General features: G+C 43.7%; 1 pseudogene; it reads left to right on the top strand.

Moving 5' to 3' along the window:
* Positions 1 to 15,036: 15,036 nt before the first annotated feature.
* LOC138568820 (ATP-dependent translocase ABCB1-like) overlaps positions 15,037 to 16,680 on the top strand; it is a 185,392-nt pseudogene continuing 183,748 nt past the window's right edge.

Below are 16,680 nucleotides of genomic sequence, written 5' to 3'. Positions count from 1 at the left end.
ACTGAAACAGATGCAGTTCAAGGTCTACATGTTCCACTCGTATTTCCTGGAGATGCAATATTAGTAAAAAAACACACGAGGCAGAGGTAAAACCACAGGGCACTAGAGCGTGGATTCTTCTCAATGACATTAAGCCCTATATCAGAGAAAGCCCTCTAGCTGCACCACACCGCGAAGAACCCACAGACAACGGGGAAGAACCTCAGCATGTGCAGATGAGATCTATGACGAGGAAGAAGGACGCATGAGCAGCAAAGCAAAGACAAATAACCCCTTGTGCAAGTTGTGGCTTAAACTGGACATTTCATCTAAGCAAAAGGGGATAAGGACATAAACGGACACTCTGTGCATCCTAGTTGCAGGGTGAAGAAGAAAATTGCACATTTAAGCCACAGCACGTTTTGTTGACACAAACTTGTGAATCAACCCACACTCCATAATTATTGAGAAAGAAGACTGTAACAGACAGTGATCAAGGACTTTTACCTTAAGAGCTAAACACAGTATCCTGAATCATCAAATATCAAGACCTTGTTGGCAGCATTTATGGTGCCCCCCAGCAGAAACCTCACAGAGGACATACTCACTTACTTCCAGTTAGTGTTGGCATCATATAATTCGCTGGTGGGGAGGGTCACCAGTGTCAGAGACTTTATCCAGATCCTGCCAACAAGAAAGTAATCAGGCAACTACTTACCTTCATCATGGACTGCCTGATTACAGTGATAAGGACACAAATGCTTCCACCACAGACAATTATAGATGAACTTGTCAATACGCTCTTCTTTCGCATCATAGAGGAGTGCCCAGCTGTTGTCGGGAGAACCACAGACACTCTCACGTTTATTCGAGATCCAGCAAACTCTGAACTTTGGAGCCAGCTGTGGACCAAGCTAAATTATTTGGTCGCAATCCACGTGTCAGGAAAGTGCAAGTATTGTTCACGTCAAGGGAAGAGCCTATAATCCTGAATCCAGCAAGGCAGGACAAATCTCCCTGTCACCTGAGGATAACCGACTGGCGCACAATGTCCTCTTTCGCCTAGTAACTGACTTTCCGGAAATGGTGGGGAGACCTGTCGAGGTTAACGTCCTCACCTTCATCAGAGATCCAGCTAACGTCGCACAGATGGGAACGCTCCTCCATTGCATCATGCTGCAAGTGGAGCTGTCCAAGTTTCAGAGAGATTACATGAGGAGATTCCAGTGAAACCTTCCATCGAGGGACAGATCGAGGAAGCCGAGACAAGCACTTCATCTTTCCGCCGAGGGACAGATCAAGGGAACAGAGACAAGAACTTCACCTTTATTTGTTTTAATTGCTTTTTTCCCATTTCTTCACATTGAACAGTGTCCAGCATGTCCTCAGGACTGAAGCAGATTTGGGGAGTGGACTGGGAACTCACCTACTTTTAATATACACAGTAAAAGTGAATTATCGAAGTGTTCGTCTAATCTATTTTTCCATAGTCTAGCAAGGACACTGCAACCTGTTTTAAGAGACAAGCGTCACCCACAAGAGGGGGGACACTTGTGAAGCACCAGACACTTTATGATACAAACTGTTCCAGAACAATTGTGAATTGGGGGAAAAGAATAAACATTGAAATTTTGTTATGATCAAGATGGGGGCCCGCTTCTCTGGAAGGCAATGCTGCTGTTTTACCTACCGCACTAGCATGTATCAATGCATTGTGTTTATAATTATTTTACTGTCATTAACGGTCAGAACTGCATTTTTTCTTGGTGCACGAAGCGTTCCAATTTCAGTGCACCCACCTGATGATGTACACATGGGTCCCACAAAAGCACCCAGAACCTATATAGTTATTCTAGTGCCGAGAAAATCTGATGGCAAAGTGAATGAACTGAAAATGAATGTAATCAACAGTGACACATACACACTTGAGGTAACGAATGAAGAGAAGAGCTGGAGACAGGGTCAGCACAGAATGAATGAAAACATACCACTGACAACTACACGCACCCAGACACTGAATGTACATGAACCAGGGCATGTGTCAATGGCCTCAGGACCTCAAGTCAAGGCAATCGAGAGCATGAGACTGGCTACCAAACAATCAGCCCCAGAAAATAATGAGAGAAACCGAAAAGAATCAAGAGGAAAGCCAACAAAAGAAGACTTAACAAAAGCCCTTAAAAAGACAAAAGTGGCTGTAGGAGATTTCAATGCAAAGACACAAATGTTAATAGATAAGTTGTTCCCGTTTATAGCTAGAGGGAAGAAACGGCATGAGGAACTGAAAAATAAAACCGCAGAGGGTGTACTGACAATTACACAAGTTCCAACAGAAGGAACAAGTACCAGGCCCACAATGCAGCCATACATGAGGCTGGTGACAGGCTGGTGGCTAATAAAGGCACTTATAGGGGGCAGGAAAAGAATGCAAGAAGAGAAGGAGAGAATTGAACAACCTCCACCTACCATATCGATGCAGATAAAGAAACTTACTCCATCGACCATCAGGCCCGAGAGTCCTCCAGCAAGGAAAAGCCACACAAACGCGTTTAGAGATGTAGTTATAGCAAACTACAGGAAGACACTAAGGATCAAGAGGAGCCTGTATGACGATAACAATGAACTGAACGACTACCTGGACAGCACATCTAGGAAACAACATTTGGTACCAGCACATGAAAGAAGTTGGAAGAAGAAATCAGAAGGAGAATGCTTTGTTTGTGCACTCCTACTGTACAGCATGGGGAAATCCAAGATCTTCGTGGCTGTAGAAATTGATGTCCCAACAGCACACTGTCTTTCACACGTAGCAATGTGCAACACTAGAGGGCAGTTTATGGGGGGATGCCTCATTGATATAGGCAACCGAGACAAATTACCCCGATGAAGATGATTATATACAGGACATTAAGACGAGAAACAGAGCCCATAAAAGGAATCATGTGATCAGGTACGAGAAGCCTGGAGTTAAAGGAGCAGCAATCAGATGGGAAGTGAACCCAAAGCTAAATGTCCAAGGAAAAACTCCAGAAGAGGCAAAAAATTGGAAGAACAGAGGCAAATGCAGATTTGGGGAACAGTGCTTTCACCAGACGGATGGGAAGAAGGATCTGCCAAGCGTTGGAGCCTATAAGGAACAATAGAGAACTCACAGAGGTTGTGCAAACCTCTATGGCGAAACACACAAAATTACTAAAATGGGTCGAAGACAGAGGAGGACCCCTGCAGATAGTGCCACTGGAAAACCTGAAATTGTGCTTCAGCAACAATGGCACGAGGAAGATGGGAGAGAATCAGAACTGCGGACAAATCTTTGAAGCTCCAGGAATGACTCATGGAATCGCAGTAATTATGGATCTTTACTGGGCGTGTGGATCCAAAGCATACATAAGACTGCTGAAAAACTGGGGAGGCATATGCACAATAGTGAAGGTCCACATTCCTGCACTAGCGATCCCGAAAAGCGACCTGAATATTGACAGTTTCCCGAAAGCAGATTCTCAACTAAGGAAAAGGATATCTGTTGAGATGGAATACCGAAGGAAGAGAGAAAATTACTTTTCTGCCAAATCAGAAGAAGCATTCCATGCAATCCCGTATGAGCACAGGCTCTTCAGCCTCACCTCATCTGTGTTCACAACAATCATCATGCCAAGATTCCAGGTTGGAGCAAATACTTAGTGGTTGCAAATCACCAGATGGGAATTACTGCAAACCATCAACTTGACAATAAAGGGATTCAACGCAATCAAGGAAGAATTAAGAGCAATCCGACTGATGACTCTACAGAACAGATATGTGCTTGACATGATCACAACGATGGATGGAGGAGTTTTTGCAAAAATCAGACAGTCATGTTGCCCATTTATACCTTCTCATGATGAAGAAAATGAAACTTTAACAGAAGCCATAAGTATGCTGACAAACCTACAGAACCAGATGACTGATGCAACTGACGAAGTTGATGATGACAGCTGGTTTGGAATACTATTCTCATGGGTCCCACAATGGATGGCAAACATATTCAAGTTCCTGGGAGCCCTGTTACTGATGATACTATTAGGATCTTGTGTTATCAAGATAATTATCTCACAATGCCAGAAAACCATGAAGAAAGCCGTAGGGATGAAGATCCTGATCGATATCAAACCAGGATGGAAGCCCAGAGACCTGACTGATGAAGAAATAAGAGAATTTGGGAAGGCCAGCGAATATACGCCAGAAGGAACAAAATTTGTGTATCCCAGGAAACGAAGAAAGTAGCTCAAATGGACAATGCCAGATAATGACCTGGAACAAAGACGAACATGTAAAAACAGCAGGAAATTTGAAAGGAGTGATAAAAATGTGGACTCCAAAGAGACACTCCTCCATCATGCACAAACCCAGAAGATGAAGAAGAAATGAATACAGAAGAACCAAGTAAGGTGAATCCAAAGGAGGAAGAAGAAGTGGTCGATGAACCGATCAGAGGGGGGAGTGTAGAGGAGGTCCCAGATATGGCCTGCACTCCAGCCACCCATTTTGAAATACCAGGAACATACTCGCCGAGATATGTGACATACGATGAGCAAATAAACAAGCAGAGAGCCAGACTAGGGCTCTGCCCAGTGCCCATCAGAAGAGAAATACCTGTTTCACCTGCCAATTACCAGACAACCATGGGCAGCACGGTACCCATTGAGACAACCATACCAACAGCTGACTCGACATGGAGACTACTTTCAAACTGTCCCAGAAGAGACCCAAAGGTGAAGGTGAATGGTGATGTCACGAGGGCCCGGACAGACGTACAGATGAATGAACAACAACCAAAAGATGACACACTAAGACGAAACACCATGGATAAGGATATCATATGCATAGAAGAAGAAATAATGTCGAAATATAAACAAACGTAACCATAAACCAGGATGAAACTATGCAACCAGCTAACGCCTGCACATAGGCTTGTAACGCAAGAAGCTAAGAAAACAGTGCAACTTGCTATGCTTACTAGAAGAATAGAGCGGCAAGCGCCAACTATATATATATATCTACCTAAATGAAGCACATTATATAAGTGCAGTCCACTCTACAGGAAAGCAGAATTAAGCCCAGGATGGTAGGGGCCAAACAGGCCAGGATTCATATACCAGCACAAAGCCAGACGAAAGAGACGATCGAAACTTAGCAAGAAGCAGCTCATGCCTAGGAATTCGAGGTCAACCCAAGGAAGGGAGGAGAGAGGCAACTCCAATGAATCGAAACTTAAAGAACATAGCAGCCTGCCCGTGAAGGTCAAGATAAGGAGGCCCAGGCAGGTGGCGAGACCGAAGAGAGAATCAAATATGCAAATAGATGGAAAATGAAGCAGCTTCACGGTGTACAGACACGTGACCAGCCAAGGGCGAAGAGGTACCAATGTCTGATGTCACCCAAAACCATAACTTTCCTTGATAAGAAGTTACAGTTTCGAGGCCATCCTCAGCCAACTAATTGACACATAGCCCTAAAGTACAGATTGATGGAAGGGAGACAGGGTGAATCTTGGGGCATTCCGCAACCTGGGTGAACATGCTGCATGCTGCTAATTAAAGTGGAGATTTATGCTTGGGGGGTGTAACTGACCCAATCACAATGGACCAAGTAATCTAGGGTCCTATAGTTAGTAGAACCAATGAGACGTCGTACTTGTAGTGATATCTAGCACGAGTGATGTAGAGGGATGTGCATAGATGCCCATCCGATAAGAGTTATCCAATCCCCACACCCCGTTACCATATACAGATATATTACCTATACTTAAGTTACCTTTTCCAACCAATAGACTTGCATGACAAACTTTCGAGTGTTACAAGTCAATGATGATGACTTTTGCCTATAAGAATTGTTGTTTGTATGAAGATTGTGGAAGTTGAAGCGAGACGGGCGATCACATCACTGATGATTTCCTAATGTTTCCCTGTTTTTTGTACTTGACATTAAACGGACTTCCCTTTGCCAAACCATTTGAGTTGTCCTTATTGATTGGTGTTGGAGTAAGAGAATCCTGCACCCCATCCACCTCAAGGTGCAGCTACCTCGTCTTAAAGTACTCAAGGGTGAGCTCCGTTCCATGGGCCTGTCAGAGGTCGCTCTGCCCTCCTGTACAGGAGGCTTCCAGAATAATCAAGGAGGCTTCCACAATAACCAAGGTGGTTTTCAAAATGTACAGAATGATAACCAAGGCATGCAGGTAGGACAGATTATGAGATTCCCTCCTGTATGTCAGACATGTGGAATGATAGGACATATAGTGCAAACATGTGGGAGCCAAGGGTGTGTACAGAATGGGAAATTCTCAAGAGGGGGACAGCTTATCCTCCAGGATATAGCCCACAAAGCAGGGGTGGGTTCGCCCAAGATAATACAGTGTATGAAATGCAAGCACCACAAACACAACAGGCTGTACAATCCCAGCAAGCACCACTGAATCTGCTGTAAGGACATTAACAGCATACACACATGCAGATACAGCAAAGTGCGAATACAGGGCCGTTGTTGACTCCTAGAATAGGAGATGTCACCATTGAGTGTGGGAATCCTTTCACAGGTTCAGGAATAAGTATGTACCAACAATAGGACAGCTCACAGGGTGACTTGATGTGTTCAGCACTACGCGTGATGCGAAATCCTCAAGAGGAACCAAGGGTTGACGTTACAATAGGAGGCAAATCCTTTTCTTTTTTAGTAGACACTGGGGCAACTCGCTCATGTATACGAGAGGGAACATTTTCATTTTCAGGAAATGCCATGCATGCTCAAGGGTTCTCTGGAGCTATCTTTCCTGTGAAATTTCCAGTCGCTATAGGAGAATGTGATATGTCTGTCCCATTATTATACTCGAGACAGACTCCAGTTAACATACTGGGTAGAGAATCAATGACGAAATTAAACATGACCATTTCTTTCACTGATGAAGGCATAGTGTGTTCGACACCAGGAATACATTATTTAAATGTAAGTGAATTCATCATGGCATTTACAGGACAAATAGCTTTGCGAGGGATGCAGCTGGAGCCTGAGGTTTTTCACTATGGGGTATGTAGTTTGTTAACATGGCTAATCTAGTTTAGTGGGCAAGGTTATGAGAATACCTGAAGAATTTCTGTTCAGGCCACAGATACCTATGGACGCCGAGGGGGGGACAGATATTTCCCTTCAAATTACAGACAGCCATAGTATGAGGGGAATCAGCCATGATCGAAGGATTTGATGATGAGGGCTGGCTATGGAGAACAGTGATTGCCACTGGGTAATGATATAGATTGACTGATGTCACTGACAAGGATAAGTTTAGAGTCGATCCGTCAGATGATAAAGTGGTGTTTGAAATGAGCATCACTTATTGGTTTAGGACAGAAAGACGAGAGGTCCCAGAGAGAATGGTAATAGTGCGGCAGCGTCCCACGTTTTTTGATGAGGACAAGGAGAAGATACTGATCTCCTTATGGACTACGGGCCCCTATGACGTAGGCTTGTTGAAGGGGTGGGAGAAGTTAAAATTCCCCATTGAGCCCATTCGCAAATTCCCCATTCCCCATTGGGATCAATAGGGAAATTTCATGCTTTTACCGCTGGCGGATTTCCTGCCGGCAGTAAACGTGCCAAAAATCAGCAACATTTCGGCAGATTTCCCCCAGCCCTGAGCTGGGGGGAAATCAGCTGAAGCCATGATTTGGCAGACCCTTCAATCCGGCGGTAACACGCTAACTTGTGATAAGGCTCTATATCAGCTATGATGGCACAATGCATCTTAGTGACATCAGAGTCACCATGCAATACCGCAGTGTAACCTATAAAAAGGAGGGTTGTGGCATTTCATTCAAGATATGAGAAAGATTAACCAGATTGTAGAGGCAGAGTTTCCTCTAGTCTGGAATCCTGCAACAATTCTGTGCAGTATTCCCCCAGAGGAAGGATATTTCACGGTGATTGACTTGAAAAATGAGTTTTTCTCAATCCCATTGCATAAAGATTCCCAAGATCTTACGTCATTTATGTTTCGTCAGACAAAGCTGAAAAGCTCACGTTTACCACAGGGAAATTGTGAGTCACCATCGATTTTTAATAGGGTCCTGCAGATGGACCTGAGCAATATTGATTTGCCAAGCGTTGTGCTGCAATAAGTAGATGACATTTTGGACTGTAGAACAACAGAGGAAAAATGCAGACGAGACTCAATTCAGTTAATGATTTTTCTAGCAGACAAAGGATATAAAGTGGATAAGGAGAAATTGCAGTACTGTCAGGAAGAGATGTTGCACATAGGACAGCTAATCTCGCATGAAGGAAAGAAGGTTACACCTAAAAGAGCTGAGGCGATTATGAAAACGTCAAAACCACACACGAGTAAGCAAATGCAACAGTTTTTGGGACTGTGTAATTATGTGAGAGTATGGGTATTTGATTATAGTTCATACACAAGACCCTTGTTGCAGGCTCTGAAAAAGGCACAGGGGAATAGGGAAAAGATTGAATAGACTGAGGAGGCTATTTGTACAGCTCCAGTTTTAGGAATTCCCAATTATTCTGAGGAATTCTTTTTGTTTTCGCACACAAATGGAACACTCATGACAGCAGTACTCACACAGAGAACTACATTGGGGTACAAACCCTTAGCATATTACAGTGGGAGTTTGGACCCACTAATGAGGGGCAGCAGCCACATTCACCATTGAGAAATCTGCAAGCATAGTAGTGGGGTGTTCTATGGTATTGTTTGTTGAGCATGCATTATTTGCTGTTTTGGAGAAACCTAAGGGTATGCTGACATCTCAAAAAGCGAATCCTGCAATTAAAATAGTCAGGTGCAGAATAGTGAACCCTTCCACATTTGTAGCTGAACCCATGGCAGAGGGTGAACATGTGCATGACTGCGCGAGTTATGAAGACTCATATGAAGATGTACCGCATGTAAAAGAAAACACGCTACCTGGAAGAGAGACCCCCTTTATTGATGGTTCTTCAAAAATGGATCAAATTAATGGGGAAAGACTGACTGACTCAGATGTAGTGAGATAAAGAGAAAAGGAGAATTTGAAAATGTGGCAAGCATAAGGCTGCCGTCTCATTTTTCAGCACAGGTTGCAGAATTGGTCGCGCTTATTATCGCTCTTGAGAAATACGAAGGAGAGGAAGTGACAGTGTACAGTGGCTCTGCCTATGTGATGTTAACCGTGCATGCAGAATTAGTATGTTGGAAAAGGAGGGGCTACTTCCGTGCAGACGGCACTCCAGTGCAACACACTGTGTTTTTGGACAGACTTATAAAAGCACTACAGCTCCCAGCAGGCATAGCAATGGTTATATGCACAGCACATACTAAGAGAACTGACTTTATTTCATGCAGAAACCAAGCCGCATACGAAGATGCCAAAAGAGTTGCAACTTCTTCAGACATTTCGAGTTTTGACACTCTTTGTCAACAAGGGAGAAATCATGGCTGTAATAATGAAAGAAGGTTTTAACCATTTGCCAACGACTCAGTTAATGGAAATGCAAGGTGGAGCTCCACAGGAAGAGAAAGAATTGTGGACACAGAGGGGGTGCTCTTCATCCCCCACTGAATCACTGTGGTGAAAAGACAGCATTGGTAAACTGGTGATGCCTTTAGCCTTATTGAGGGTGGCGTTAGAGCAGCTACAGTGCCCTGCGCATGTCACTAGGGAAAGCCTTGCAGAAACCATCGCGGAGGACTAGTTTGTACTGAACCTGTTAGAACACATTGCTTTTTATGTAGTAAATTGTCTCCTATGTCAACATTTTACTGCTGGGCACATGCTGCGAACAGTCAGAGGAGTTATTCCTTGACCGATTGTTCCTTTTCAGCATTTACATATTGACTATGTTGATATGCTGCAGGTCTGTATTGGATAGAGGTATATGATAGTGGTAGTGTGCCCCTTCTCAAAGTGGGTTGAAGCAGGTCCATGCACACACCCTGATGCCACTTACGCTACAATGTTTTTGGTTCGAGAAGTATATGGTAGATGCAGAGTATGTGAGGTGCTGAGATCAGATAATGGCCCCCATTTTGTGAATGAGGTTTTTGAACAGATCAGCTTATTATTGAGTATTAAGTACAAGTTTTCTTCTGCTTATCACCCACGAGCAAACAGGATATTTGAGAGACTCATCAGTCTGCTCAAAGAGATAATAGCACAGTTGAAATTAACCCTGAAGAAGGGGTGGCTGCATTACCTGCCCCTTTGCATTATATGCATTGAGAAATCAGCCTAGCTCAGACCACCTCCTCACACCCCACAAACTAGTTACAGGGAGGTGAATGAGAACGCCTCTAACTCCACCATTGAGGACTAGGAGTGCAGAATTGTTAGGAACTGAACTAAGTGAGTACTTAACATTTATGATGGCTAGTATTTCTGTCATTTCAGATCAAATCAGGCGGTCAGGGTGTCTCAGAACACAGATGAAGACCATACAGCAACCAGAGTCCAAGAATTATCTGTAACTAAACTTTTTCCTGGAGATAAAGTGCTAATTAGAAAAATTTCACAAGAAAATGTCACAAGCAGACTAGTTTGATGACAAGGAAGAATGATGCAGAGACTATTCAGCAGATAGGCAAAGGAGTGCATTTGGACGTTGACTCCCCTGAAACACTCTTTGTAACTGCTACAGCAAGGAGTGAGAAAGTTACTGTTCTTGAGCCACAGGAGTTTGTTGACATTGGACTTTGGAGTCTGAAAGTAAAACTAAGGATGCCAGATTTCGATTTTCTGTTCGACGACTGGAAGAGGGAGCAGTTCCCCGACTCATTCCTCACTGAGCCTCTCTTTGGTGGGCCACATGGTGCTCACTGATGTCGATGTACACCGACTACTTCTTGCTGTCTTCATTTTTATACTCAGAGCTTACCCTGCTCTTGTTGGCCGTAGTGTTGATGTAGTTACTTTCATCCAGGATCCTAAGAATGGCCCAGCAATTAGACATCTACTGGCTGTGATTCTAGAGCAGATTAGACTATTACCTGAACATCTCTTTGAGTGCACTGTTAGGGACAATTCTCTAAATGTGCTAATTTCCCTTACTTTTTGAGACCCCCAGAAACTTTGCTGGATTTCTAGGATTTCATTTTTTACCTGGGAAGAGTGTGAGCCTTTTTTTCCCACTCTTCCATGTATTTTGTGTGTGTTTTACTTTTGTGTTCTTTGGTTATGGAGTTTTAAAACAACTCCAGTGGCATCATCTGTTTCTGTGTGTCACACAGCACCTTCAGTGCAGTGGCACAGGGGTGTATTTTCAGACTCCCCAAAGGTTTAAATACCTTCCCTGAGAACGACTACTGTCTCTCAGGACAAGTAAAGTTAATTTGACTTTACTAGTCTCTTTAAATTTACTGACCCAGCACACCCTTTCTTACTATAGAGTGCTGGAGGGGTTGCTTAGCTTCACCTTCGTCTAAACACTCATGTAACAGTAAAATGTTACCTTTTCCTATTTTAAATGGCTGGTGAAAGTGTTTAGATCAACTACCATGGTGTTTGTCGATCGCTAACAACAGTAGCTCAAAATCAGGAGTAGCCATGTTTTTCAATATGGCGCCCCAGACCTATCTGTAAAAACAGACTCCGGTCATCTTTTTTTGCCATTTCTTTTAGGAAAAGTCCTTCTTGTGTGTAACTGCGCACCAAAACGGATTTGGTCCCTTTGTTTGTGTCCTTTGGTGGGCTTCTGTGCTGAAACACTCCTCTGGTGCCAGAGTGTCTGGGTGGACAGGTTGTGAGGGAGGTGCCCAACACTCCCTGTGCGTCGTCTCCTAGGAGACCTGAATGCACTCTGGTGTGATTGGCTGGCTAACTGTCCAGCAAGGAAATCCACCCTGCTGGGTGAGTGATAGCCAGGCTGAATGAATGGGGGAAAACTGTTTAAAAGTGGGTCTCTGGGACTTGGAGCAGAGTCAACAACTGGAACGAAAGAAAGAAGAGGAGAGGAAGGAAGAGGACTGCTGCAACTCCTGGACGACTGGTGAAGCCCAGCTGCAGGTCCGAATTGCCTGAAACTCCAACGACAGAGAAGCCCTTCAAGGTTAACTTCTTCCCTTGAGTTTTGTGGGAACAACCAACTCACAACCCACCTGGACACCGTCCTATTCTGGTCCAATTTTCATCAGAGTGCTGTTGAAAACCGCATAGCCAGAGGGAAGGAAACCAGGCACTCACACATTAAACCGATGTCTTGCTACAGCTTTTGGCCTCTTCCCTGGGCAGTGCAGTAACCTCCCGATGTCCTTTTTCTTGTCCCCACGACTGAAGCACAGGAACAGCGAGATCTGCCCGAACTGCCAGGAACAACTGCTCAGCTACAGCTTTCTTCACTTAAAAAGGTACTGTGCAAACGCGGTCCAGAAATCTTTTTCGGCCATCGAGAAAGTGCGTGAAACTTTCCTCAACTACGAAAGCTTTTCCTTCCCTAAACATTCGTCAAACTTTTCACCTAGCCAAATTCTTTAAAAAACTGTGGCAAAGACTTAACCGTTATATGGTTACCAGTCAAATGGTCGAAAACATTTGGTCGACAGACAATTTGGTCGACACCATTTGGTCGAATGCCAAATGGTTGAATTATTATTTATTTTTTTTTTACCCATTTTTTGGGTTTTTTTGGGGGGTCCCCCCCAACCCCCTTTTTTTTCTTTTTTATTTTTTTTCCCCACACGAAAACCCACAAAACACATATATATATATAAAAAAAAAAAATTCGACCATTTGGCATTCGACCAAATGGTGTCGACCAAATTGCAGTCGACCAGTTTGTTGTCGACCAGTTGACTGGACACCCCGTTATATACCAGAACTGTGCTATCCTATACAAAAGACTATGAACCATTGAGTTTGGCCGAAGCCTGTTGAGAAGAAGTGCTGGTAGTGTTTAACTGAAACCTTTTTCCCTGCCTATAAATGTATTTGGGTTGCCTATTCTTATAACTTTGTCTTTTACTCCTTTTTCTAAGTATCTGAAGTGCCAATTTGCTCCTACTTAATTTTTTAGCTAAACTTGTTCAGTTACCTACCGGTTTGGATTTTTGTGGTGTATTAGTGTGTAATATTGAGCTGCTTATGCTAGTGTAATGTTTTATAAATGATTGAGTAAATAAATGTATATTCTTTTACTAAGAAACCATGAGTAACTGTTTACTTGAATCACTGTATTGGTTGGTCCTTTGCGTAATTTGTTCTACTGCTCACTTAAACTCTTGAGATAAATATGGCTGCTCAGCCATCACTACCACTTTACTGTGTAGTACAGGCTTGTACCAAAGGTGAAATTGTGCTTACACTTGTAGTCCTAATTACCTTTAATGTTCCCAAAGGGTACTGGAGGTGATTCTGCCTAACACGCACAAATGGTTCTATCTAACAGCAATGTTCACAATTTATTTGCCATGATCTTTTACTATTTGCCTGAAGTTCATCCTCTTCTTGTTTGGCATAAAACAAACACTTATGTGTTCATACAAAATCCTATCAATCACCCTGCAATCCGTTAGCTACTTGTGGAGATTGTGGAGCAAATTCAACGGCTACCAGAGTATTTCCTGAGATGACTTGAATAAAAAGTGTTTTTTCTTCCTTAAAAGTAATAACAGGCAATCATGCTGTCCATAAACCATTTGCAAGGGGTGAGGAGCTTTGTGTCGGGACAGCCAGGTCCCCTGCGCAACTCGTTGTCTATGTTCAAGGTTAAGCCTGCAGCCTGGTACATGGTTTTGTCAGGGAACCAGACTCCATAGTTCCCAGGAAGTTGAGGAGAAATGGGTGGGTTGACAAAACCTAGTTGGTTGGTGGCGCTGGCAAGGGGGTTGGTACCCCTCAGTTACTACACAAATCAGTCCGAAGTTTTTTTGTATGTGCAGGAATATTTATTATTTCAAGTGCAGCATAACACCTGGGGCACAGTGTACCAGGTTGGTGAACCGTAACAGTAGCAAAAACAGTCGACGTGCGTTTCAACCAAAGTCTTTCTCAAGGCATTGAAGTTGGGGTGGGGGCTCCCATTGGAACAGAAGTCGAACAACCCTGAGTAGGGCTGGAAACCACCCGGATGCTCACGGACCACCGGCCCAGAATTCTATCCAGCATCTACTCAGTGCCCTACTCAGGGCTGGTGTTATGCTGCACTTAAAATAATAAATATTCCTGCACATACAAAAAAACTTCGGACTGATTTGTGTAGTAACAAAGTAGAACTGACACACCCGTAAAGACACAGCAGACCAGAAGATATAGACAAGCAACCAGTGGGGGACTTTTTTTGACGTCACTCTTAAACCTCCGCGACTCTAAATATAATACCAGCTTCTTTGTGTCGCAGTGGTGCATGCAGAAAAACGAAGACACAGAGTTCCCCTACTTTGTTTGTTAGTACTGAAAAAAACAAGAGGGTTTCTGCACCCATCTATTACAGCGTCACACATAGATTTATCTTTTTTGGTTAAGATTTATTAGGTAGCCCATAGTGATTACACGTGTTTCGGCACCTTTGACGTGCCTTTCTCAAATCTGGGCAATACAGTCCAAGTTACTATTGTTTGGTGTTCAAGAATAACAGGAAGGCTGGGTGGGGAAGGTTTATGGCGCTTCATTCAATTCGAGATCAAGAGGAGTTGCGGTACTGATTAGGAGGAACACTCATATAAAGGTTTTGAAAGAGATGTCGGATAGGGATGGGCGGATGGTGATTCTGTTAATAGAAGTACAGAGCCAACTGGTATCTCTATGTAATATTTACGCGCCGTCAGTGGATGATGGAACTTTTTTTAGAAAAGTGGCGCAGGCCTTACAAGACATGGGTTCGCGGGACATTATCTTGGGTGGTGACTTTAATGTTGTATTTAACTCCAGTATGGACAGGAGTTGGAATTCGGCTAAGTGGGGTGCTGACAGGCAGCACTTGGCATTGGATGATTTAGTTTTGGAACATGATCTAAAAGATGGTTGGAGGTTGGAGCATCCGACCTCTCGTGAGTATACTTTTTTTTCAGGAGCGCATTCGGTGTATTCTAGGCTGGACATGTTTTTAACGGCCGGCAAGATAACAGAATCTTATAAGAAGAGCGAAATTGGCAGTATATTGTTGTCTGATCATGCGCATGTGACTCTGCAGCTACGGTTGAGATATGCCCTAAAGAGGCGTAATTCCTGGAGGTTGAATGTTGCCTTATTGCATAGAGATGACGTGGTGGATACGTTGCAGAGGGAGATAGATTGTTTTGTGGCGAGTAATCATACGGGGGAAGTTCGTCCAAGTATGGTTTGGGAGGCTCTGAAGTGTACAATGAGAGGGCACTTGATTGCTGTTTCTAGTGGACTTAAGAGGCAGGCTGATGACAAGGAGGCATCGCTGGGGGGAAAGTTGAATGATCTATCCAAGAGAGTTATGGCGGGACAGGTTGGGGCTGAAGTCATGGCAGAATTGAAAAAGACGAGAAGAGAGCTGAAGTCAATGATAGATGAACGTGCAGACCGATGTCACTTTTATCTTAAATGTGCTTACTACGAGAAGGGTGAGAAGTGTGATAGGTGGTTGGCTTATAGACTGAGGAAGAGGGATGCTGAAAGGGCAATACCGGCGATCCGTGATGGGAATGGTAAGATTACATATCATCCTGGTGAAATAAATAAGGTTTTTCAAGACTTTTATGTGAATCTGTACAAGAATGAACCTGAAGTGACCGGGAGGGGTGAAGCTTTGATGGATAGATTGGATCTCTCGAGGATAGGTGACCATGATTCAGCGCTACTGGAGGCGGATGTTACAGTTGAGGAAATTGAGAAGGCTATTAGTAAGTTAAATGTGGGGAAATCCCCCGGCCCTGATGGGTTTCCAGCTGAATTTTATCGATTGCTCCCTCAATCGGCACTTCGGCTCTTAAGAGACATGTATTTGGAGTCGTTTGATAACGGTGTCCTACCAGATTCTACTAGGCATGCTATGATTTCTGTTTTTCGGAAGAAAGGAAAGGATGATACTCTGCCCGCAAGTTACAGACCTATTAGTCTTTTAAATGTTGATAACAAAGTTCTGGCAAAAGTATTGGCAATTCGGATTGAAAATCTGCTCCCGACACTGATTCATGTTGACCAATCTGGATTTGTAAAAGGTAGGAAGACCTCTAGTAACATTAGGAAGGTATTGAATACTATTTCAAAATCGGAGGGACGTCAGGGAGATTGTGCTATGTTGTCGTTGGATGCTGAGAAAGCTTTCGACAGAATAAATTGGGATTTTCTTTTTTCGGTTTTGTCAAGGATGGGTTTCGGCGCGAAATTTGTTTCTTGGATTAGGCTGCTGTATGCTGCTCCCACGGCTGAGGTTAACACTAATGGTTTGCGATCTGGGAGGTTTGTGCTGGAGAGAGGAACTAGACAAGGGTGCCCTTTGTCGCCGCTATTATTTGTGATTGCCATAGAACCATTAGCTGAGGCGATTAGGGAGGCGGATGAGGTGGTGGGACTTTCGAGTTGGGGTTTGAAACAAAAAATGTGGCTGTTTGCAGATGATATGCTGTTGGCTCTGGATGATCTGGAGAGGTCTGTCCCGGTGCTTATAGGGATTATGGCTGATTTTCAGCTGTGCTCAGGATTTAAGATTAATTGGACTAAATCGTAGGTTATGCCTTTGACACCTTTTGTGGACAAGAGATTTATGGTGGGC

The sequence above is a fragment of the Ambystoma mexicanum genome, chromosome 2q, assembly GCF_040938575.1.
Source record: "Ambystoma mexicanum isolate Mex_15411 chromosome 2q, UKY_AmexF1_1, whole genome shotgun sequence".
NCBI classification, from domain to species: Eukaryota; Metazoa; Chordata; class Amphibia; order Caudata; family Ambystomatidae; genus Ambystoma; species Ambystoma mexicanum.
Note: the sequence above shows the minus strand (reverse complement) of the source record. Positions and strands in the feature narration are given on the sequence as shown.